General features: G+C 41.2%; 1 protein-coding gene across 5 annotated transcripts in view; it reads left to right on the top strand.

Moving 5' to 3' along the window:
- Positions 1–950: 950 nt before the first annotated feature.
- LOC138746175 (sodium-coupled neutral amino acid transporter 4-like) overlaps positions 951–25,649 on the top strand; it is a 72,416-nt gene continuing 47,717 nt past the window's right edge. The window contains exons 1-3 of one of the 5 annotated variants that reach the window (XM_069904147.1): positions 951–1,088; positions 12,587–12,646; positions 13,957–14,060. The gene's annotated coding sequence lies outside the window, so the exon portion shown is untranslated. Of the gene's footprint in view, positions 1,089–11,245; positions 11,375–12,586; positions 12,647–13,956; positions 14,061–25,649 lie in introns of all 5 variants that reach the window. The other 4 variants (XM_069904148.1, XM_069904144.1, XM_069904149.1 and 1 more) reach the window with 4 other exon arrangements.

Genomic DNA, 25,649 nt, shown 5'->3' with positions numbered 1-25,649 from the left:
GGCCTTATCTTCCATCTCCACCCACACCCCCACCTCTCTCTGCTCCTTTTAGCAGCTGCCCAATTCTTGGTAACCTGCCTGAATATTTTCCTATGTGGTTTGACATCAATTCTTGCTTTTAACAACATTCCTGTAAGGCTTTCAGTATATATCATTCCGCTCAAAAGAATTAATCGGTGCTGTTATTATAGCAGGTTAATGAAAATCATGTTAAATGTTTATTGGCCCAATGCAATATGAAACAATATTTAATATCAGAACTAAAAACAAGAATACACGTGGAGAAAATCAGTGTCAACTCTTTAGAGTAGTTTTCTTTTCGATTAACTAATTAAATGACGATAGAGAACACAGCAGTGCAGGAATCAGTAGGCTGAACGCGAACCAAAAGGTGGTTGTAGCTCTCTCTCTCCATCTCCTCTGTGTCCTGACGGAAGCTTTTAAAGCACCACTGTTGCAGATGCTCCCCTGGCACGAACCTCCACCCCGTTCCCCAGCTCGGGGTCCGAACCCACGTCTGGTCCCAGCCTCCCCTAAACTTCACTCCCTTAATTGAAAATCAATTTAGAACATTGCTAACTAAAAAAAATCACAAGACTGAAAAAAAATCCTAAGACATGTGAAGAATCCCAATGTATTAATTGCTTTCCATTATTAGTTAAATTGTTACATCGTTTTGCCTTCAAAAGGTTCCTCTTTGTTGCAGAAGAGGGAAACCAGGCTCAACAGTTTTTTTAAAAGGTGATACTATTCGAGACAACTTGAACTCGGTGGTGATTCATGTGCTTGTGGGTTCTGACAACAGAAACGAGCTCCTGTCCTCTGGACCTCGGTGGGAGAGAGAGGGCAGCGCTGGCAGTGCGCCCGGTGAGCCCAGAGCCTCTGCGAAGGGGGTTGTGCCTTGATTGGTGGGTTCCCCCAACACAGGGCGTGTCTTGTCATTCAAGAAACCTGAAACTGTTTGCGTTGTGGGCTCACATGGTGGAAATTTCCACTATTGCCTGTTAAATGCTGAGGATATCCCCCCCTGAAATTACAATTCTGTGTGGCTCTCGTTATGTTTACTTGATTCACTTTGCAATTGAAAGGTGGGTTCCATTTCTTTTAAAGAATTATTCTTTCTTTAAAAATACTATTTCTTCCCTCGCCTTGTCATAAAATCCCAAATGGTTTCAAACGGCTTTGTGTATTTAACCGGGGAAGAGTGTTTTATTTAAAAAAAATAAGTGTGAATGGGCTTTTTAAACGGTTAATGTAGAGGTGGTGAGCTTAAATATGTCAAAGGGAAAATAAATCCCTTTGTCTTCTGCTTAAAGAAGAGTAGATGGGGTGGGGGATCATATCCAGGGAGATTTAATTCGCTTTCTGCACGTCCTCTACATCTTTGGAATGCAGCAGATTGTATCTCTTCAGTGTGAACCAAACTCTTTTGTTTGGACCTCCATCAAAGCAGTTTTAATTGTGCGTTTTGCCTCTGCTCTTGTAAAGCGTGGTGTTGGAGTATAATTTTGACCAATTTCTTCTGCCCCAAGTGCGAACTGTTTTATTGTATCGTGTGTGGGCTGGGAGATGCTCTATTATATATAAAAAACCCCAGTGCAAGGGCTGTCTCCTGAAGGCGTGGGCTATCGATGTTGCATGCGTACCCTGCAGCGGTCGAGGCTGTAGAGCACTGCAATCTAATTGTTTTTTAACCACCCCCCCCCCCCCCGATTAATATTTGTCGATTAGAAATGCAGATCAAGAGGTGAGCTGGGCATTCTCCGAGGGCGTGTTGCAGACACCGGGGCGAAGCCCAGAGAGGAAAGCGTGCAGCTCCCTCAACGTGTTTGCTCCTTGATGAGCAGCGCTTAAATGTTTCGCTCACTACCTCCTTCAGCCTGTCTGCCTCTTAGTTTTAGCCCCTCCATTGTATTCCCCATCTCTGGCACTTGTCTGAGTGTAAATGTGTGCCAGTCCCTTCCCAGACCCATCTACCTGGCACCCCCCCCCCCCCTTAAAGTGCACTCCAGCCTCCAGGCTGAGGTGGAGAGCTTTTAAACTATCCAGCACCCACCATGACCTTGCATCCAAGAACTTGCACTAATGCCTGTACTTTCTGAGAAGCCTAAAGAAATCTGGAATGTTTCCAATTTTGTAAATCTAAAATGGGAATTATTTTGTTGGGATGGACCACTGCTTGGTACAGTGACTGCTCTGGCCAAGATTCCAAGAAAGCTGTGAAAACATTTTAAACTATTGTACAAACCAACCCTCTTCCCCCCACCCCCCATTAACTCCATCTACTCTTCCTACTGCCTCAGGATTAATAAATCCATTCCACCCTTGCATTGGGCAGAAGGTCCATCAATATCAAAATGTGCACCACTGGATTCATGTGAAACATTAAAGTCTGCAGGTGCTGTGACTGGAGTAAAAACAGAAATGCTGGAGGAACTCACAGCATCCAGAGGTGATAAACTTGTATAACCAATGTTTGGGGCATGAGCTCTTCTTCAACGTGTGAGTAAAAAGCAGGCTGGTGTCTGAAAGTACAAGCTGGTCAAATAGAAGGGAGCACAGGCCAACAGACAAAGGGTGATAATAGGAAGACAGGAAAGGAGAGAACTGGTTGGGGGGGGAGGGGGGAAAGAGAGTTGTAATGGAAACCGGAGAAGTTTATGTTAATACCAGAGGGAATATGAGATCTTGTTCCTCCAATTTGTGGATGGTCTCAGTTGGGGAGTGCATGATTCATCTGGGCACCCTCCAACTGGATGACGTTCACATTTATGGATTTTAGACTGCGGGCATGTAACGACACAATCAAGGCATTTTGCCGCTACACAGCCAGTCTAAAAAGGAATTTTGAGTCAATTCCTGCCCCACAATTTATCCTGCAGGATCCCTACAATTTTTTTTGGAGGAAGCCTGCAGTGTAAATCATTCTGGAAGAATTCGTTGTTGGACATCCCTCAACTGCACGTCCAACCACTGGGACTGTTACACTCGGGTACTTGCAGTCTAAGAAGGCGCCCTGTGTGAACGACCACTTGTTAATTTTTTCCACATTTTCCCAAGATTGCTGTCTCTTTAAAAAAAACCCATCGACTTCTCTGATTTCCATTAGCTCTGCCCAATCTTTCCCAGTGTCTCCCCTCCTCCAGCTCTGCATTCAAAGAGCCACCTCCTCCCCTTTCCTAATCCATGTCCAATTATCACCTTTTTGTCTGTTGGTCTGTGCTCCTCCCTCTGCTCGCCCTTTCTTTCTCCACAGCCTTTTAATTCAGGAACATGCTTGGTTTTTACCCTGACCTTGAAGGGGTCAGGCCCAAAATATCAATTTTACATCTTCACCTCACATGAGTCCTGCCGTGTTTCTCCAGCATTTGTTTTTTAACACTAGATTCAAAGACTGTTACATCACTACTGTTGTGAGACTATTGAATAGACCACTTGTTAGCAAAATGTTATTGACCTTGCATGGTTTAAACCAGACTTTTTTTCTCTGTAGTCACTTTTGTAATATTTTACACTACCTGTTGACTGGTAACTTGACTGGCCTGGTTAGCATGCAAAACAGGGGTTTCCCCCCCCCCCCACCCCTCCTTTATATCTTGGTAAATGCAACAATAAAGAATTCAATACAATTCAACGCTTTTGGTCACCTGCCCATATGTATTTCAATGCAATTTTTTAAAAAAAGCAATTGCTGAATGTCTAAAATAAAAACTGGAAATGGTGTCTGTGGCAAGAGACAGAACTAACATTTCATGAAGTTAAAACGCAGAACATTTTTTCTCTCTCTTTCATTACTGCCTGACCTTGAATTTTCCACCATTTTTTCTGCCATTGTATCTCCATTTCAACTTCATTCTGATGATGGGCTTGATGTTTTCCCTTGTATGTTGCCTAAGTTTTCAACAGGATCTAGATCAACTGGTAAAAGTGGGCAAAGGAATGGCGAACAGAATTTAACTTGAGACGATTGCAGTGATACATTTGCAAAGCTAAACCCAGCCAGGACTGGCATAATGAATGTCATGGCCCTGGGAAGTGTAGAGCAGAGAGACTGAAGGGCAAAAGTACATAGTTCCTTGAAAGTGGTAACTCTGCAGGAAAATATAGTGAAGAAGTCCTATGGCATGCAGATCTGACATTGCATACAAGAGTTGAAACCTGTTACCGATGGTAATTCTGCACCCGGGATACTGTGCAGTTCTGATCACCGTCCTATTGAAAGGATGTGGTTAAACTAGAAAAGGTGCAAAAAAAGTTAAGGATTTTGTTGGGATTCGATGACTTGTGTTACAAAGATAGACTAGGAGTGTTTTCTGTTGGAGTGAAGGAGATTGAGGGGCATGAAGTCATGGGTAGGTAGGGGAATCTGAAACCAGATTTAAAGTGTTCCATGTGTATGCCATCCTGAATCAAAAAAGCTTCAAAAGGTGGTGGTTCATTACAGTTATAATGATTTAAAGATATTTGGACAGGTCTGTGATAGGATATGGACCAAATACAGGTGTAGCTCAAGAAGGCACCTTGAGGGGTTGTGTGCACTGAAGAGGGGGTCAGGAAGCTCCAGTGTGATTTGGATAAATTGAGGGACTGGGCAGATACATGGCAAATGCACTACAATGTGGATCAATGTGAGGTTATCCACTTTGGTAATACAAACGGAGGGCAGATTACTATTTGAATGGCAATAGATTGGGAGATGGGGAAGTGCAGAGAGACCAAGGGGTTCTTGTGCACCAGTCTCTGAAGGCCAGCATGCAAGTACAGTAGGCGGTTAAAAAGGCAAATGGTATGTTGGCCTTCATATCAAGAGGGTTTGAGTCTAGGAACAAGGATACCTTACTGCAGCTGTACAGGGCCTTGGTGAGACCCCACCTGGAGTATTGTGTGCAGTTTTGGTCACCTTATCTAAGGAAGGATGTTCTTGCAATGGAGGGAGTGCAGAGGCGATTCACCAGGCTGATACCTGGAATGGCAGGAATGACTTATGAAGAAAGATTGCGCAATTTGGGATTGTACTCGCTGGAGTTTAGAAGATTGAGAGGGGATCTCATAGAGACATATAAAATTCTGGCAGGACTGGACAGAATGGATGCGCAAGGGATGTTTCCAATGGTGGAGGAGTCCAGAACCCAGGGCCACGGTTTGAGGATAACAGGCAAACTATTTAGAACCGAGATGAGGAGGAATTTCTTTACCCAGAGGGTGGTGAATCTGTGGAATTCATTGCCACAGAGAGCAATAGAGGCAGGTTCATTGAATATATTTAAGAGGGAATTAGACAGATTTCTTCAGTATAAGGGAATTAGGGGTTACGAAGAGAAGGTGGGGACGGGGTACTGAACTTTAAGATCAGCCGTGATCTCATTGAATGACGAAGCAGGCTCGAAGGGCCGAATGACCTACTCCTGCTCCTATCTTCTATGTTTCTATGTCAGCATGGATTTTAAAAAGTTCAAATTTATTGTCAGAGTACATACGACATCACTTAAAACCCTGAGATTGTTTTCCTGAGGGCCATGCAGAATTTCTATTTAAGATGGGCCGAAGGATCTGTTTATATGCTGCATAATATTCATGCCTAATATAATACACGTTGTTGCTTCTGGTTCCCCTGAGATTCATGATCATTGAGAAATTTATCCTGCCCCTCCATTGGAATCTGAGCCCATAATTAACACTTCATTATATTTGTGCTAAGCTGCATTCATTAGCCCCTTTCACACTTGCATTCCAGTAAATTGACCGTTCAGTGTCCCGGGATAGGAATGGGGGGGTTTGGCCTTTAACACTAGGCCACTCCTAACTGGGACACTGAATGCTTTCACACTTGCAAAGGTTTATCCCTGGCATTTGGTCTGCTCTGCCTTTAATCAGAAATGCCTGCAATGTTGCTGCTCGTTTCACACTTGCCTGATCTCAACGCTGGCATCTGCAGATGCAAGGGGTCGAGGCCGGCAATCCCTGGTGTGAAATGATATCATCTGACACTGGTGTTGACCAGATTTTGCTTTCACACTTGCCACTTAAAGGCCGATTGGCATTCGATTCCTGGGATCACCGGCAAGTGTGAAAGGGGCTCTTGAAGGGAGATGCATCAAAATCTACCTGATAATACAATGCACAAAAGACCAGGAATATTCTTTGTTTTTCTTTTTGAATTTTTTTATCTTGTCCAAAATGGATTAAATTGGTTATTAAGCAGTGGCCAAACCTATGTGTGGAATTTTGGCATTGCCTGTTAACAGCATCTTCATCCTTTAGCATTTAATGACTGCTGTACCTTATGTACATACCTGTTTTGTGTACTTCGAAGCTGCAGCAAGATTTCCATTGCATTTGTATATTGGTTTATTGTCGTGTGTGTGTGTGTGTGTGTGTGTATACAATTGCATTCCATCAGGAAGTTGTACTCTAGGTAGTGGTTATTATAATACAGTAGTTCTTCTGGTGCCTTGAGAGTATCTGCCTGCCAGGCACATCTATACAACAGTATTCTTGGAAATGGCACACTTAATTCTGAATCTTGGTGAGATGAGAATTGTATGGTAAGCAGTGTGTTTATTTGAAATAAAAGCTGATCTCCTGATGAATATATTAGAATGTCTCTGGAATTGTAACTTAAAGATTCTGTGCTCTTGCATAGGGAATGGTAAAGTGAAATGTCAATCTGATTTGTACTTTAACTGAGCTGAGAGTAAAAATAATGGATCAAAGCAGGGGAACAAATTATCTTTGCATTCGGTTCCAAGGTTTGCATTTCACCAGTGGGAAGTAACTGTGTGGAAATGATATGACTGATGACCATGGCAAAGTTCTCCCTTGCTCTCTAATGGCTGTTTCATTTGGACCAGCTACCCTGGGTTTTCTATTCAAAGTTGTTTTAGTCCAATAATTCAACTACATGATTAAAATAGGCCTGTGTGGAATGATCTTGAAGTGTTCTAGTATCAGTCATCCCTGTCATTACCAGCCCTTGCCATGTATAGCAATATATGTTCCCAATTATCATCTACAGGCTAAATTACTTGCCATAATTGCTTTCCTCAATGGATTTTAATCTTACATCTTCCAATATCTCCAGTTTACTGACAATTCCTGCTGCTGCTCCAAACTTTGCTCCACATCTGGTTTAACAATTTCAATTGTAGAAATCCCACTTTCTGAAAAACTGTCTTGACACTTTCTAATCCCATTTCTATGTCAAAAAGCATCTGTTCATCTGGATTTTTCTTGATTGTACCCTCTGCCAAATCATGTGCTTTTATAACATTTTATTACCTGTTGATTTTATGGTCCAGTTGCTAGAAAGAATCTTGGGTTTAAGATATTAACATTTGAATGTAATGTTAAAATATGTTTCTGCTACAGTAGTATGTTGGTTCTTCAATGCAATGCAGGACTGAATATCCAAGCATGAATCTTTCCCTACCTTATGAACTTGGTTTGAGAACAGGAAAATGAGGGACAAGGTGCTCTCGTGCTCATCCTTTTGCCTTGTGTCCCACTGGCTTTGCTTTTGGCACAGATTAAGTCAAGCACAAACAGTATAGATGTTGGTGAAATGGGTATTTTATCTATTTATTGTTTTTTATGCCAAATTTTAAAAATTGTCTACTGGATTCTGCCATGAGAATTGAGTCAGTGGTTCATCTTGGCCAAGAAGCATGGGTTTTAATGTTTTTATTTTGCAAGCCTAATTCAAATGAATTTTGCTTTTAATTTTTTTTTAAATTGAGTCCATAAACTGTTATGACCTGGGTTTTAATGTGACAAAGGTTGGACTGTAACACAGCAATGTTATCACCCTCCATTCTGCAGTGAGGACCTAGAACAGTACAGCACAGAAACTGGCCCAGGGCCCACAACGTCTGTGCCAAACCTGATGCCATCATGCCAAGTTAAACTAAACCTCTTCTGCCTGCATATGATCCATTTCTCTCTATTCCCTACATATTCATGTTGATTTGTCTATCTGGGTTCCAGCACTAAGCAGTCTTTTGACTTCTTCCACCTGACCCCTTTGCTTTTCCTGCCACTGCCAATCTACTGCCTCTGTCCGTTTACATTCACCAGCCCCTCCCTATCATGTTTACACTAGCTCTTTTTTTCCCACGTCTCTAGTGTTGATAAAGGGTTTTGGCTAAAATAGCAACCGTTCGTTCTCTCACACAGATTCCTCCAGCTGATTGTACTCCTAGAAAGGTTTTGGCAAATGGTGGCTCTCACCAGCTGTCAAAGCTAGCCCGGAGATTGAATTCTTCTACATACCTTTCACACCCAAACTACTGAAGAATGAAGATGTTTTAAAATACCATTTATTAAAAAAAAACACCCTCACATTTCAATTAAGTTGAATAAAACGTTTAGATCCATAAAGCCCGACCCGTGAGTGCATTAGCCCACCTCCCCAAACCTGTTTTTCCTCGTGTTCCTGTAAACTCCACCTGATTTTCTTTTTCCTTCCATTCACCTGCATAAGGAGCCATTTAAAGTTGCCAATTAACCTACCAACCTACATATAGGAGGAAACCACAGGGCGAAATTGCAAAATACAGTAGGACACAAAAAAAATCAAACCTTTGTAGTCTGAGACAGCAGTATTTATTGTTGCCTCTCTGATCTGCCCAAGTTAACCTGTGCACGATAACTTAGCTCGGGCAGATTCTCCAGCCTTAAAAAAAACTCTGTGTTTCTTTTTCTCCCCTCAATGATTCCTTGAGGAATCTTCCAGGCACATCAAAGCCTTCATTAATTGGAATGGATGACCATCTTTAAGCCTTTGGCTGGGAGTCCTGAGCATCCACCCAGTTAACTGCTTAAAGACCAATGTGGATCTGAGGGGATTCCCTGGCTTTCAGGCAGAGGGTGGAATTGCTTTGATTCTGCTGGATGAGATTGAGCAGTACTTCCAAGAATCAGTACCTGAACCCAAGTTTATTAATATTATTGCTCTCTCAAACTTCACTAAGACTTTATCGCATTTAGCTTTGAGGTAGCAGAAAGGCATCCAAATCGGTTTCTCAAATTGTGCCAAGGATTTCACTGTTTTCTCTTTCTATTTTAGAAGTTCAATTTATAAAATTTTAAGCTCATTTTAACAGTCGTAATTGCTTTGCAGAGCTTGCTTATAGTTGGATTCAAATGCTGGCCTCAACCTGTAGTTTATAGTTGCGCAGATGTTTAAAGGGCAAACCCCTCTGACGGTTATCTTATTGGAAAACCAATTTGGATGCCTTTGTGCTTACAGACAGAAATTTGTTCTTTCTTTCCACTGGTTTTTTTTTACAAATTGTGATCTTTTATGTGGAAAGGGATTTCCTACTTTATCAGTGTAAATTGTAAAGGAAATTGCTAAATTAATTTCCTGTCCTTCTGTATCTCTGCAAACTGCTGTGGTGCTGTCCAACTAGAGGGGTACTATTGAAGCATTGGGCCCTTTCAGATAGGGCAAAAGTCCAAATGTAAAGGTGGAGAACCTCTGCCAAAACACCTACCCATGTAGCTCTCTGAATGCGTGGAGGCTGCCTTCAAGGTGCATAATCCAGCCCCTCTCGGAGAGGATAATTGATCGATCTGAATGTACAGCCATGCTCAGCTGCTGTTTAGGGGCGGACTGATGATGTCGCAGTGACATTGTGGGTGTGCTAGATCTCAGTCTGAACACCAAGATGGGCTGAAAATATCATAAGTATTTGCCTTGCCTGCTGCAGGGCCACCATGATTCAGTATATAGGGCTCTTCTGCTTCAGCTCACTTCAAAGATGTCATGTCGGCGGGCGGAGTTACGGCACCAGTCGGTTCAACTCCATGGGCGCTACAAGGCACCTCTCATTTGAATGGGATGCTGGAGCAGCCTTTTAGGGCTGCTGTCTGAAAGGTAAGCTCTTAGTTTTCCAATCACTCCTGTAGCTGGCCTCAAGGCGGAGGCCTGACATGAAATGGCCTTTAGTTGCCATTGTAATTTAGGAAATGGGTTGTCCAATGTGGTGGTAATCACATTGTCTCTTTATCTGTGATGTTGACTGAGGGATGAATCTTTGTATATAGGATTATGAAGGGTATGGATAGGATAGATGTAGGAAGGTTTTTTTTTTGAGCTAAAACGAGAGGACACGGTCTCAAGATTCGGGGGAGTAGATTTAGGACAGAGATGAGGAAAAATAGTTTTTCCCAGAGAGTAGTGAATGTTTGGAATTCTCTAACCAGGGAAGTGGTTGAGGCTGCCTCATTAAACATATTTAAAATTCGGTTAGATAAATTTTTACATGATAGAGGAATTAGGGGATATGGGAGAAGGCAGGTAGGTGGAGTTAGGTCATAAATTAGATCAGCCATGATCGTATTGAATGGCAGAGCAGGCTCAATGGGCCATTTTTGGCCTACTCCTGTTCCTACTTCCTATGTTCCTATGCAGGGCATTTTCTTTCAGATAAAACACATTTTTAAGCTTTAATTATAGTTTTATGAAATGAGAGCATCCTGGGCAAGGTCAGCACTTGTTTCCTACCTTTAATTGCCCTTGAAAAGGCAACACAGAACTGTGTTTTTAAATCATTTCGTCTATTGTTGTAAAGGCGTTCCTATAGCGTTATTGTGTGGACCTCCAGGATTTAGTCCCATTGATGATGAAGGGACACAATGTACTTTCAAGTAAAGATTGGGTGGGGGGGGGGCGTGTGGGCAGGGAGAGTGGTAATTTGGAGGAAATGCAGATGGTGGTGGGGTTCCCCTCTATCTAACCTTGGTAATGGAGATCGCAATTTGGGGCAAACCTGTTGGAATAACCTTGTTATGCAACAGTGCACTTATCACTTATTTAGATAACTATTCTGCAGCCACAGAATGCCACTGGTGGCTATATATATATACTTTATGAAACAACGCTAATTCACAATGAATTGCTGGAGGAACTCAGCAGGTCAGACAACATCCATGGATAGAGACGGTCACTCACTGTTTGAGTCTGAACCCTGTTTTTCAAGACTAGGTGGAAGAGGGGATATTGCATATATAATGAGAGACACCGTTGAGAAGTGGAGAGGGAGAACCAACTTCCCTCTAACTATTCCCCTGCCCCTTATGATTTTTTTCCTTCTACCTGCCTCTCCACCGCTCATGTCCTGTCATCTCAGGACCCCTTCCCCTCAGTTGGTTTTCCCCTTTATACGTGTAATATCACCCTCTTCCCTCCAGTGCTGATCAATGGTCCAGTCCCAAAACATTGACTGACCATTTCTATCCATAGGTGCTGTCTGACCTGCTGAGTTCCTCCTGCAGTTCTCTGCTCCAGATTCCAGCATATGCAGCTTTTGTGGTTCACTAATAGAATAGTCTTGATTGGAGGAAGAAAACCACCCAAAGGCTACTGGGAGAGGTAGGTTGGTACAATTGAATTTGAAAATCCAGACCGCTCTGAGATTGGATTGGTCTGGATTTTCCAGATTCCCAGGCAGTACTTTTAAAATTCAAATTTAAAGAGCAATAAAGAAGAAATGAACAGGTAAATTTTGAGTTGGGTAGTTGATTCATTTAGCAAACACAGTACACTTCATTTATCAAAATGAGCAGTTTTAAAGAAAAATAAAGTCAACACTGGACAAAAATGTAAACAAACATTTTTCACATCAAAAGAAGAGCATGTCAAATCCTTGAAATTATATTTGTCATTTGAAAAGAAAAATGAAGTATACAAAATAATTTCTTTGTGATAAGATGACCTGCATTAAGCGTGGCAGCTTGTTGCCACTGTGCATCTGTGGCGCACGCGCATGCACGCAAAAGCCCGGTAAAGTTTAAAAGTTTGAGTTTTTGGAAAGTCTGGATTCTCGGGTGATCCGGATTTCTGCCATCTGGATTTTGGACTTTTTGTTGGAGATGACTTGATGTCTAATGTGGGGATGAAATGTGTTTGTTTACTGCACCAATGAATGGTTGGTTTGCTAGTAGAATGCTTGGAAACTGGGTGGAAGGTGATTGGAATGCATGGAATTTGTGACTGGCTTGTAAAGTGCTTTAATGTTGATTGACACTGTTTCCTTGACTATAATGTTCCAAGTGGCTAAGTCGGTTTGAAGTATTGTCTTGTCCGAATGCATATAACAAAAATCTGTCAAAATAATAAAGTGAAAATTGCAGTTGAGTTTAAAAGTGACTGCATTATTTTTTTTAACCATGCTGTCAAAATAGAGGGACCATTTAGAAAAGTTGAGGAAGTTTAGGCTTTTTTTTATTTCCAGTGATTATCGAGAATAAGTAACAGAAGATGTGCACTGATTTGAGTGTACAACCCCCTCCTAGAGGTATGTGTATACAAGGGGTGATAATCGGGGACTGTAGCTGGGAGTGGATAACTACAGCTCCCACATAATCAGGATGTTTGGCATCTTCCACGATAAAGTGTCTCATTTGAATATCATCAAATGCACTTGCCTAATAGTTATTTCCTTCACCTCCAGCACATAATGGGTTGCAATGTCTATCATCCATAAAAATACTCTAGGTACTCTTCCAATACTTCCCAGAGCAGACCATATTGCAAAGTTCCTGTGTTTTTTTTTCAATGACCTTTGTGAGTTTTCTGTTGCAGGTTATTTCTACTTCCTGTTCCTCACCGATTTGTCTGTCTTCGTCCTTCCCCACTGCCGAGGTAAGGAGGAGCACAAATATGAAGAACAGTAGCTCCTATTCTGCCTGGAACCCAACGGTCTAAACGTCGAGTTTTCCAATTTTGTGTGTTCCTTTCCCATCCACATGGTCACTTCATTTTTCCATTCCTCCCCCTCTTAAATTCATCGGCCTCCCCCACCTAGTTCATTTGTCCAGGATGATGGATGGTTCCATCTCAGCTTTTGTGTCTAACCTTCCCCATCAAATCTGGTTCCACCTAACACTTACCGACCTCTATCTGACCCTTCCCTCTCACTTTTACACACTACTGGCTATCTTCCCTTGGTTTGCTGCCCTGAGTCAGACTCAATCTACTTCATAAACTGTTGGTTCACTTGGTGCCATTTTACTGGTTATTGTTAATAATGGAAATGACTATGTAGGACCTACGAGGTCAGCAGTGTGAATACCAGAGGCTTTTGTGGTCTTTTTCTCTTTCCTGTATTAATCTCCACTGAGATTGACACTGTCCTAATATTCTTCTGGGTGCAGCCTGCAGGCATGGTTGATTGTATGTATATTCTGAACAAGTCCAAAAAGTTGTTTGAAATTCCATCACAAGTACAAATTATCAATCAAACCAAGTTTATATAAAAAAAAAGAAGTGGAAGAGTGGCACAGCAAATAGAGCAACGATCTTGTAGCTCCAGCAAGCGCAGGTTCAATCATGACCTTGGATGAAGCTGTATGGGGTTTGCATGTGTGTGACACTCTGGGTTGTCCCCAGATACACTGGCTCCCTCTCATGTTCTAAGGATGATCCATGTTGGTGGATTAAATCAGCCATTCTCAATTCCTTTTTGGCTAGAGCCCTCTACCCTGCAAGGCAGTCAAGTTGAGTTGGTTTCTTCCTTCCTTCTATCTCATTCCAACTGCATTAAAAAATAATTTGTGATTTCAGTCTATGGCACCCATTAAATGGGCTGTGGCCATTTAATACGGCCCAAGTTGAGAACGGCTGGATTAAATAACCACTATAAACTGTATGTGTGTAATCGATGGGAATGTGGGGAGAATAAAATGGGCAGAGCATAGAACAAGTGTAAATGGGTGCATGGTGGTTGGTGCGGACACATGGGCCAAAGGAGATGGCTCTGTGATATCACTCTCTGACAGCAGTATGCAAAACAATGGGTGCATAATTATTTTTAAGTAAGTTTTTAAGTAGACTATGACTACTTGCATTTTGTATTGCATCAAACCACTATTGTCAAGAAACGTGTTCATTTTAACAAGTTAGTTTTTAAAATTGAAAACATCTTCATCTGTTTTGCATGCTGTATCTTGCAGATTGACAATCCGCTCGATAATTTCACACTATCGCCTATGTACCAGAATGCTTTGTCCCCACAAGAAAGGGCACGAGATTCGTTGGAATTGTCCTGAAGTGTCTGGTAGTGCCTCATTCATTCCCAATCTAATTCTGAGGATGCTCTGTCTCCATGATGGCTGCTGCTGTGGAAGGGGACTCTGGTATTGGTTCGCTTGTCTTCCAGTGAACTTGGAGCATTTTATGGCGACAGTATTGTTGGCGTTTTTCCAATGCCTTGAGACGTCAGGTCTCAGAAACGTGTAGGAGGATGGTGTTCACTGCTGCCTTGTAGATCAGGAGTTCTGTGCCAGGTCTTGGATCTCCATCTTCAAATATTTACCTCCATTGATTAAAGGCTGTACTGGTGCATTGAAGACTAAGATGAATTGGCCATCACCAAGAAGTCTCCTGAGATTTGGAAAGTGGTTTGCTTTTTCTAAGATCTCACCACGAACCTTCATTGTTGGAATATAGTTGGTATAGAAGAAACTGATTATGTAGAAAAACTTACTCTCACAGTCATTGAGTGTAAAATTTATTCCTCTTCTGTGCTTCAGAGAATGAGTTAACTATGTCTCAACTCTTAATCAGGGCATCAAATGTTATGGGGAGAAGGCAGGGCAGTGGGGCGGAGTGGGAAAATGGATCAGCTCATGATTGAATGGTGGGGCAGACTCAAGGGGCTGAGCAGCCTAATTCTGCTCCTATGTCTTGTGGTCTTAACTCCATCCTCGTGTATGTATAACATTGAGCAACATCATACGACAGCTCTACTCCAGAGATGTGGGTGACCTTGGTTCTGAAATAAAGTCCTTGTCAGTTGAATAGTTTACCACTGATTGTGCAATGTTATTACAGTGCCAGCGACCTAGATTGGAATCCATGGCCTTTGGGAAGGAGTTGGTACATTCTCCCTGTGTCCGTGTGGGTTCTCTACAGGTTCTCTGGTTTCCTTCCATGTTCCAAAGATGTATGGGGTTAGTAGGTCCATTGGTTTTATGGGTGTATTTGAGCCCACAGACTCAAGAACTGGAAGGGCTTGTTTACTGTGCTGTATCTCTAAAATTCAAGAGGACTCTGACAGTGACATTCCTTGTGGCACAGAGCAGGGAAAACCTCACTGCAATTTGCACAATCCGATCTATCTCCTTCCTTGAATAATCCATAAATTTAACTGTTAAATTTAGACATATGGTAGCAGCCTCTTTCAGCCCAATTGACAACCCCAGTACATTTTTTGTTAATGAAGGGTGGGAGGAATCTGGAGCACCTGGAGGAAACCTATGCAGATGCAGGGAGAACGTACAAAATCTTTACAGACAGCACCAGATTCAAACCCTGGTCCCGGTGCTGTAACTGAGTTGCCTAATCATTTCGTTAACCATGCTGCCCATCTCTGAGTTCAGAGAGTCGTACCCTCCTTTCTCCAGACGTGGTCAGTGAGATTGTAGGTTTTTTGACAAAAGTTGGTCCCAGTACATTGTCATCAGTATAAGGCCTTCTCAACCTTGACAGGTGGAAGTGGAAAGAAGTTAAGAAATATCAGGAAAGCCACATTTGTCCTGTTGCCAAATGTTTGTGTGGCATCAAAGACTGTCGCACCAAGGAATAAATGGAAACCCTCCTATTGGTATGTTATTCTAATTCAAGAACACTCTTGGTATACCAAGAAATGAGCAGAACTTACCGAGCTTGTGTAGCCCCGACTAAATTAGTAAATGTGTGAGGGTATGGCCAGCTGCGTATTTTATATACTCTCCCCAGGCTCTAAACAAATACCTACAGAAGAGGAATAACCAAGCGAGCAGCAAAAGTTCAATTGTATGTTGGAGAGAAAGAATTCTTCAGCACTGAGAAAAAATGTTTATTGATGATGTATTTCTTGTAGAACTGAATGTGTGAGACTAGATCTGATAGCAGGTGAGCCTGTTGTGTCTTTTCTAAAATGTCTGGTCAAAAATAGATGCTTTCTTTCACGCAAGATGGATGCCCCCTTATTGTTTGCATTTTGTTTTTCAGGGACTTGAAGGATCTTTGTAATAGGAGATTCTATTGTTACCACAAGATTAGGGCCTCTTTTGCTCCCCTGGTATCTGCTATTTTTTGTTGTTGTCAACCTTTTCTTGCCACCCAGCCTGTGGTCCTGTTTGATCTCTTTCAGTGGTGGGGGGGGGGGGTTTGATCTCTTTCAGTGGTGGGGGGGGGGGTTTGATCTCTTTCAGTGGTGGGGGGGGGGGTGGGGTGGCGAAGGGGTGAGAGGTGGAAGAAGCAGCAGGATCAAATTGCGAAGTGAGTACAAAAGAGAGAGAGCGCTGAGGCTTTTCAATTGGCTCGGAAGTTATTAACCAGTTAAAGATCCAAAAGTTGTCTTCACTCCAGTGTAAAATTTACGGATTAATTTGAGTAAAACTTCTTGAACAATCCTTATTTCCAAGACATTTCTAAAACTGGCCTGTTTTCTGAAAATTAGAATGTTAAACAAGGTGGTGGGGGGGTTGGGGGGAAGTTTTCGTGCTAACCATTAGATAAGACAAAGATTCAACTGACGTTTCTGATACAATCTTCATGGTTATTACTGGAAAGGAAAACCTTGTGCTCAATGGTTGCTGAGAATCAGAGCCCATCATGTAAATTAAACTATTTATTGCTAATTCATAGTGTTCAACTTTTATTGTTGAAATTGTTGTACAATAGTTGGTAAGAGACAAATTGCTCAAAAGGGGAAGAAATTTATCAAGCTGAATCCCCATTTTCTTATTTTTGTCATAAAGGTAAATATTCTATTGTCTTTCCCGCTCACTGGAACGGTTAGTAACAGAGCACTATTATTTGTAGTATTGATTCAAAGATGCGCCTGACTTTATTAGTAAAATACCGTTTAATTTTGGGTTGTAAATGTGTATATTCCTCTGAAACTGAAAGGAAGCAAATGTATTTTTCTGGTTGCTCATGGCCATCTAATAGTCTAATCCAGTGAAACATGAAAGCCTGCAGATGCTGGGTGAAAATACACAGAAGTGCTGGAGAAACTCAGCCAGTCTCATAGCATCCGTAGGAGGTAAAGCTATATTGCTAATGTTTACTACATCCGGTGTTCCCATTGTGTTCACTTCCACGTCGGCACAGACAGGGAGATCGCTTTATTTAGCACCTTGGCTCTGTCTGCTACAGTAGCATGAATCTCCCAGTGGCCACCCATTTCAATTCCCCAACCCATTCCCTTGCTGATGTGTCTGCCCATCCCCTCGTGCATTGCCAGACTGAGACCACCCACAAATTTGAGAAACAGCATCTTGTCTTCCTTCTGGGCACCCTCCAACCTGATGGAATTAACATTTCTGGTTTCCATTAAACCACAGGCACCCTTCTTCCCTTGTTGCCTTTTACCCTAGCTCTTCTCCCTTTTCCCTCTGCCTCCTTTCACACAGCTAAAATCAATTCTCACCTCTCGTCTTATCATACCCAATTAACACCTTTTGTTGGTCCAGGCTCCTAGCAGCCAGCATTCAGTCTTTATTCTGATGCCCTTCTGTTCTTTGCATACTTCCTTGAGGAAGGGCTCAGGCCTGAAACATCAGTGATGTATCTTTACCTCCTTTGGATGCTGCGAGGCTGAGTTCCTCCAACATTTTTGTTTTTTCAAATAGTCTAATGCATTTTCCAGATTTATTACTTAGAATTAACAGGGCATATGTGAGCAACGTACTAAGACCGTCCTGCTTGTAATAAATTCATTGTGTGATGTTTTGAGATTGGAGCATGGAAATTAACTATCTTTTGTATCAAATTCTTCTCTGTCCTATTTCCATACAAGTTTTAATCCATTTAATTTTAGTTTGGCAAAGGTTTAGAAAGAAGGATGTTACTTTTTTTAAAAGTATTGTGTTTAGATAGGTACCAAGAAATAATTGATATTCGAAGGGAAGATGGTGCTTTCCATTATAGGGTGTGTGGAAGAGCACGTCACACTAGATTCATTTGGTTCATCAATACCTATAATAAGAAACCTCAGATGTCCAAGAACAGAGTAGGGAACTTAGGTATATGTTTAAAAGTGTGCAATGAAAGTTTTTATCTCTATAGTACATTTCACCTAATGGTGCATCATTTTCAAGTATGCAAACGTGCATAGCTGTGTGCTGGATCTCTCCTATCCCCACTCTTTGGAGTGGCTTCCAGGATTATAATGTCCATGAGGTTTAATCGTGTTAAGTCCAACAAAGGTAAAAACACTTTTAGCACACCAACGTCTCCTGTCCTAAGGCTACTGGATCTCTAGTAAATATTTGCGAAGGTTAGGAAAAATAAATCTGCTTTCAATGAATGCATTTAAATGTATACCTAAACTCCTCAGTCTTCCTGGTAGAACCCCATTTCCTTAAAAGGAGTGGTCTATGACAGTTTTTGGGGGAAGGATCCTTTTTTTGCATCTGGTGCAGACAAATGGGACTTTTGTTGGGAAAAATTGGGAACTATTAGCCAATTGTATTTTAAGAAAAGCACAGTAAGGTCTCGTAAATGAGAAAATCCAAGCATCAGCAAGGTTGGGGAAAACCAGAGAATGTTTTTCAAGTTTGCCTCTGAGTGCATCCTTGGGTTCGGCATATGGTGTACAGTGACCTGTGTTACCCAGGATCTTGGAAAAGGGGGTGGAAGCCGGTCTTGACCTGCCTTGAGGACCATGCACAAATTCTGGCTATGTAAGAAGGGGAGAGTGTTTCTCAACACCAACTAAGCAAGGATATAATGTTTTGTGATCAAATAGCTGCAATTTCACTCTCGACTTCCATGCATCATTGTTCACTGGATTTGTCTGGTGAACACTGCCTCTCTGTTTCTGGTTTTGCCTAGTAATTATCCAGACGTAATCCAAAGTCGGACTCGAATAGTGGCATTTTAACATTATCATAGAATCTGTGTGCAATCTCAACATGATACTGGACTCTGATCTAAGTCTCTATTCCAAAGATTCCATTTCCAGGCTATTTCTTCCTCGGTACCTTACATTTCTCACCCTTGCCAATGGATTTTCCCATCTCAGACAATTCTTTTAATGCTCCATTTCCACTGCACCATCCAACTCATTTAAACTCCACTCCCAGTTCCCCCTTAATGAGCTGGAAGCCCCACAGACCACAAAATGTGTGTTTAATGTTTTAAACTGCTTTTGGTTTATTTTGCTATTAAAAGTATTATTTTGAAAGTATTTATTTGTCATATCTTTTAAAAGTTGCTGAATGTCAGATTCAGAATTTTTTTTTTGCCAGCAGACAAAGATGGGAGCAAGCCGTTGCTGGTTGTCAAAACTGTCAAGGGTTATGGGACAGGTCTTCTCTGTTGTGTCATTTTGAGGCCCTGCAGTTGCTGAGACTCTGCCAGACCTCAACTGGCTGAGCAAACTTGACTCTCCCAGTCCACACTTGGTTCAGTTGGGGTATTGAGGGGACAGAGCCAGCAAATCCCAAGCCAATTTTTTAAAAATCTGGAATGATAGTAATATGTTCCTGTAATTCCATGTATGATATAAATACGGCTTTTGAGTAGGTCTAATTTAATGTCAGTGTGAAATTTGAGTGAACTGGATTCACTTTCTTTAACGATGTCACTGCAACCAAAAATAAATGTACTAGTGTTTAGTTATTTGATCTTGCACTCTGACGTGCCATTGACTTCAAATTAATAAATGGAAGTGTCACCTAATTTATCAACTAATGATTTATCACAAGAGCTTGGTCAATTTCCAATTCTTCTGATGACTCTATAAATTTGCATTAACCAAAGATTTTAAAATGACAAGAAGTCCAAACAGGATGAGCTCTCTATCAACCAGAAGTATAGTTTTAGCAGTTCAGGCTACCATAGTCAACCTATGACTACCATAGGTTGTTCAAAAACTTGTTAATTGGGCAGCATGGGGCTCGTGGGCCGAGATGGCCTGTTGCCGTGCCTTGTGTCTAAATTTAAAATTTTTGAAAAAATTAAAATCTTGTTGGTAACAGATGCCATTCACTGTTTGCTTATACCTGTATATTTCTCTTTAACGCTATAATCCCACACTTTTTGTCCCAATTGCACCCAGTACTTTTGTGGTAACATTAATCCCTTCACTGTTGTATTTTGTAGTAGGTATGGGTTGATTTGGCCAATTCAAATGCAAAATAACATTTTTATTGTATGGCACACGACAAAAAAACATCAGTTAAAATAAAAGTACATAATTTATCGTACATATGTGATGTATGTTACATCTTGGATGTTTTATTATGTTGTCACTGACATTTATGTTATATTGGTGAATATGTTTTGAGCCCAATTATTTCAATCGTTTTTGTTATAATAACTTCCACAGAGTATTTTGATCAGACAGAATTGTGTACAAAAATTAGGTAGAAGTCTTTAAGTTGGTGTTCCAATATTACAGTAATAGTGCCAAGACTTAAATTGCCATCTTAGTTAATATATTTATGCCCCCTCCACAAACTGAGATTTAGTAGTGTGGCCAGAACCAAATATTATGATTTTACTCATCTACTGCATCCAGTGCTCCCTTTGTACCCTTCTCTAACTGAAGAGACTGGACAGAGATTAGGAGATCGCTTCACTGAGCACCTTCACTCTGTCTGCATCGGTGACAGGAATCTTCTAGTGGCCAACCATTTCAATTCTGTGCCCCATTCCCACTCTGATGTGTCTATCTGTGGCCTCATGTACTGTCAAACCAGGACCACCCATAACTTGGAGAAGCAACACCTAATTCTCCAACTGGTAGGCATGAACATTGATTTTTCTGATTTCTGCTAGCCTATTTATTCCCCATTCTGTCTCTCTTCTCCATCTGTCCTCTTCTCTCTATCCTTCTCTCCATTCACAGAGCCATCCAACCCCTAGGTTTGCTGGTGTGCTCTCCCTCCCATATCCACTATTACCTGTTGCCTGTGCTCCCAACACCCCCCCCCCCCGAACACTTATTCAGGCACCTGCCTACATTTTGCTCATACCTGGCCCCTAAATGTTTTGTATCTTTATTTTTGCTCCATGAAGTACACTGTTTGACCTGTTGAGTATCTCCAGCATTGTGTTTTTTAGCAAAATATTACTTCTAACTTTGCTTAAGCAGGTTGGACATCAAGCGTCCTGGCTATTGAGAGAGAGGAGCGTCAACAAATCCAGGTTTTCTCTTGTGCTTGTTCAAATTGCAGTGAAACAGATGTTAATTTAGCATTTTGACAATAAGCATGGTGTCCCAATTTTTTTTGTCATAGTTCTCCAGCACAGAAACAGGCTCTTCAGCCCAGCTTGTCCATACTGACCAATTAGTCCCTTTTGAAATTTATTTACATCTTGATAGAAGCCGATTTGAAGCCGATTCTGGCACATGAAATTCAAGTCATCCAATTTAACCTACCAACCCTGTGAGAGAAAACCCACGCAGGTCGTGCTGATTATGTACCAACCCTTTACAGATAGTGGCAGATTTGAATGCAAGTCGCTGGCATTGTAATAGTGTTATACTAACTAGACCTTATTTGCCTATGATTTATTTCAAATTAAATGGATGGAGAGATTGTGCATTACCCTGTTTATTTCAACATTAGATGATTTTAGAGCTTTGTCTATTGCTCTATTTTGGACTATGTGTTATTCCCAGGTAAATAATGGTTTTCCCAACTTCCTTTGGATTAAGAAGTGTTGACGTTCTGCTTTAAATTTCCTACTTGTTTCAATTGATGGGAAATTTCATAAACGTGAATTGCAAGATTTATTGAAAAGTAAGGTGGCATCTGACAAAGTTGGTAGATTTTGTTCTGAGTGGAGAAAGCATTGGTGATGATTTGTGGTAAGATACAATTGGGGGGGGAGAAAAGCCATCAAAATATTGATGGAAACCGGTCCAGTTGCTAAATGCCAAACCTTTAATTGTTGCAATGTTTATTAATTAACTTGCAGATTAATATCAGTTTTTTGTTTGCACGGCAATTGTTAACCTGAGGCTAGAAATATTGGAATGGATGAGGCGCACTGGCATTGTATTGGCCCAAATAAGCTGACTAATGGCCAGGATTTGGTCATATTTGAGCCCTTTCATTGAGACAAGAAGATGAGGAGAAATTTCTTTAGCTAGAGGGTCAATGGATTTGTGGAATTTGTTGCCATATTTAGCTGTGGAGGAGATTGATAGATATCTTTTGATACCCTGACTAATTAGATACGGGGAAAAGGCCGGAAATTGGAATTGGATGTGACTCGATGGGCTGAATGGCCTACTTCTGTTTATTTATCTTGTGAAGAAACTTGATCTTTATGCCAAAGAGGGCAAGCAGATGTATGGTAAAGTTATTCACTTCAAAGAGGCTGTGCAATCTGTGGAAAGGTGTTAATTTTTGAATGATTGTATTTAAAACATAAGAAATAGGAGCAGGAATCGGCCATCCACCCTGTCAAACCTGCTCCACCATTCAATTAGATCATAGCTGATCTGATAACAGGCTCCACCTACCTGCCTTTTCCCCATATCCTTTTATTTCCCTAGTATGTAAAAATGTATCCAACCTTGTCTTAAATATATTTACTGAGGTAGCTTCCATGGGCAGTGAATTCCATAGATTCACCACCCTCTGGGAAAAGCAGTTCCTTCCTTCTCTGCCCTAAATCTACTCCCCTGAATCTTGAGGCTTTGTACCTAGTTCTAGTCTTCTCCCATCAATGGGAACAACTTGCCTACCTCTCTCTTATCTATGCCTTTCTTGATCTTAAATGTTTCTGTAAGATTCCCCTCTCACTCTAAATTCCAGCGAGTACAGTCCCAGACTTCTCATTCTCTCCTCATTAGGCTAAGCCCCTCCTTTTTGGAATCAATCTTGTGAACCTTCTCTGCACTGCCTCCAAAGCCAACAGGTCGGATCAGAACTGCACACAGTACTCCAGATTCAGCCTTGCCAATACCTTGTACAGTTACAGTATCATTTTCCTGCTCCCAAATTCAATCCTTCTAGTTTATTCCATTTGCCTTCTTGATAACCTGCTGCACCTGCAAGCCCACCTTTTGTGATTCATGCACAAGCACTCCCAAGTCCTTCTGCACAGCAGCATATTGCAATCGCTTGCCATTTAAATAGAATCTGATTTTTCATTTTTTTCTTAAGTGGATAAACTCCCATTTACCAACATTTTATTCCTTCTGTCCGATCCATGCCCACTCAAATTATTTATATCTCTCTCAATCTTTGATTTTTGTCGTTATATGTTAATATCTTGTCGTATTTTAAGTCAACTTAATTTTTTCATTTTTAATAACTATGATTGAATAGTTTGTAAATGTCTCTGACTATTGTAGATGTTTTAAAAGCAATTCTAAAGCCTTTTGGCTGTCAGAGGCCATTAGGGCATCCTGAGGGTCACGCCTCTCTGGCGCACTTCCTGGGGTCTAGTTGTGCTACACGACGAACTTGTCAGGTGTGGAGTATCGGTACATCTGCCCCTCGGCAAAATGGACTGGTGTTAGGAATGGCAGATCTTTGCTGCAGGCTCGGACCAGCATGACCAGCCCATAATATACAGTAAAATCCCCATTATCTGGAATTCAAGCAACCAGTTAAAAAAAAAATCACCAAAAATAAATAGGTTAAAAAACAAAGCGTACATTTAAACATGGTGCCCCCTAGCAGTTAGTTCACTAATTGCACAACTGGAAAATTCATTCGTCTACCAATCATCATGGGTGCTAATGGGGTTTTACTGTATTTCACATCTTTGAAACAAAGCCCATAACTCAACCCATGTTGATTAATGCCCCATTGAAGGAGAGCATGGAAAATTGCAGCACCAAAGAAATTATTCAGCCCACAATCCTGTCCTGACCTATGTAAACCTAACCACAACTTTCCAATCCTCCCTACTTCACACCCATGATTGTCTGTTTTTCTTCCATTCATGTGCCTATCTAAGAACATTTTAAATGTCCCTATTTTACCAGCTTCCATCACTACCTCTGGTAATGCTTTCCAGGCAGAACTCTGTATTTAAAAAATAAAATAAAATAAAATCATGGCTCTGACATCTTCCTGAAGCTAAGTATTGGAGGTGACATGTTGTGAATGAAACGTTAGCAGAACTTGATATTGATGCAGCATTTCTCCAGTGACCAACTATGCCCTCCAAAACAGTCCTGTGTATTAGAAGAGGAACTAATGATAAGGACAAGTGTAAAGTAATTCATATTTTTAAATTCAATTTTCTTTAATGTTGTGAACTATTTTTGGAATGTTGTTTATCTGTAACGATGCTTCTCAAACCCCTTCTGAAAACACTGCAGTGTTAGACCCAGTGAACCTTGTGGGTATATGAACCTGTTCTCTGGGCATGCCATTTTGAGATGGGACAACTTTAGGCATCAGTTTAACAACAGCAGATGCAGAATTCTCAGTCTGTAGTTGGTATCTTTGCCAGCTGGGCTTGCTACTGGAAGCAGTTTCAAAGTACCCTGAAATTGCATCTTGACATTTTTAACCAGTTACTAAATGAACTAGGCAACAAAAGGAAGGCACAAAGACTAAATGCTGACATCTGGAATAATTTAAAATATTTTTTTAAAATCTGCTGGATCAACTCAGTGCATCAAGCTGCATTTATATGGGGGGGGGGGGGGGGGGGGGGGTGCGGCCGAATGGGATTGCCAATGTTTGGGGTTTCAATCCCTAATCAGGACTGATAGCACTGGACAATAAAAAATTTTGCTTCCTAAACCTTAAAATTATCCTATCACATACCTTTTTAGATATAACCTATTTTTGTGATTTCCTATCATTTTAAGTCTACTTCAAGCAGACAAAACTGAAGTGCAACATGCCATTGAAAATTCATTTTCTGCATTCGTACTTGGACGTCTTCCCTGTTGATCCTGGTGCGGTCAGTGACGAACACGGTGAAAGGTTTCACCGGGACATTGCAACCATGGAAAAGCGGTATCAGGGCAATTGAAATCCATCAATGCTGGCCGACTCTTGTTGGACACTGACACGAGATGCATCAGATGCTGAGCGACAGAATTTTTTTTAGGTCCGTTGAACTAATGCAACGTACTCAGCTTCATGATGCAATTCAACATACTAAATTCAATAAAAGTTAATATAATGCCTCTCTGACTTCCAATGTTTTTTTCCTGTGGACAGAGCAGAATTACCACTTATTTATTGGTAGTGCAAAAAAAACTACTCAAAGTACACATGTAAACAAATAAAGAAATGCAAATAAACCAATTGCTCAATGCAGAGAGAAACCAAAAAAAATCAATAAAGTGCAAAAGTAATATCCTTAAATGGGTCGATTTGAGTTTTTTTTTGCAGTGTGTTGGTGGAGAGGTAACAGCAGTTCCTGTTCATGAACTAGGTGGCACTAGTCTTGTGACATCTATACCTCTTTACAGATGGTACCAGTGAGAAGAGAGCATGTGCTGGCTGATGTGGATCCTTAATGAATGCTGCTGCTTTCCAACAGCAATGCTCCCTGTATATGCTCTCAATGGTGAGGAGGGCTTTGCTTGAGATATCCTGCCTTGTAACCATGTGGTATGTCTAAATTCAGTGTGGTGGAAAGTGTCCACCACCTTTTGTAGGGCCTTGCGCTTAGGGGTATTGGTGTCCCCATACCAAACTGTGATGTAGCAGTCAGTACA

Source organism: Narcine bancroftii, chromosome 11 (genome assembly GCF_036971445.1).
Source record: "Narcine bancroftii isolate sNarBan1 chromosome 11, sNarBan1.hap1, whole genome shotgun sequence".
NCBI classification, from domain to species: Eukaryota; Metazoa; Chordata; class Chondrichthyes; order Torpediniformes; family Narcinidae; genus Narcine; species Narcine bancroftii.
This window is presented reverse-complemented; position numbering and strand designations above follow the sequence as displayed.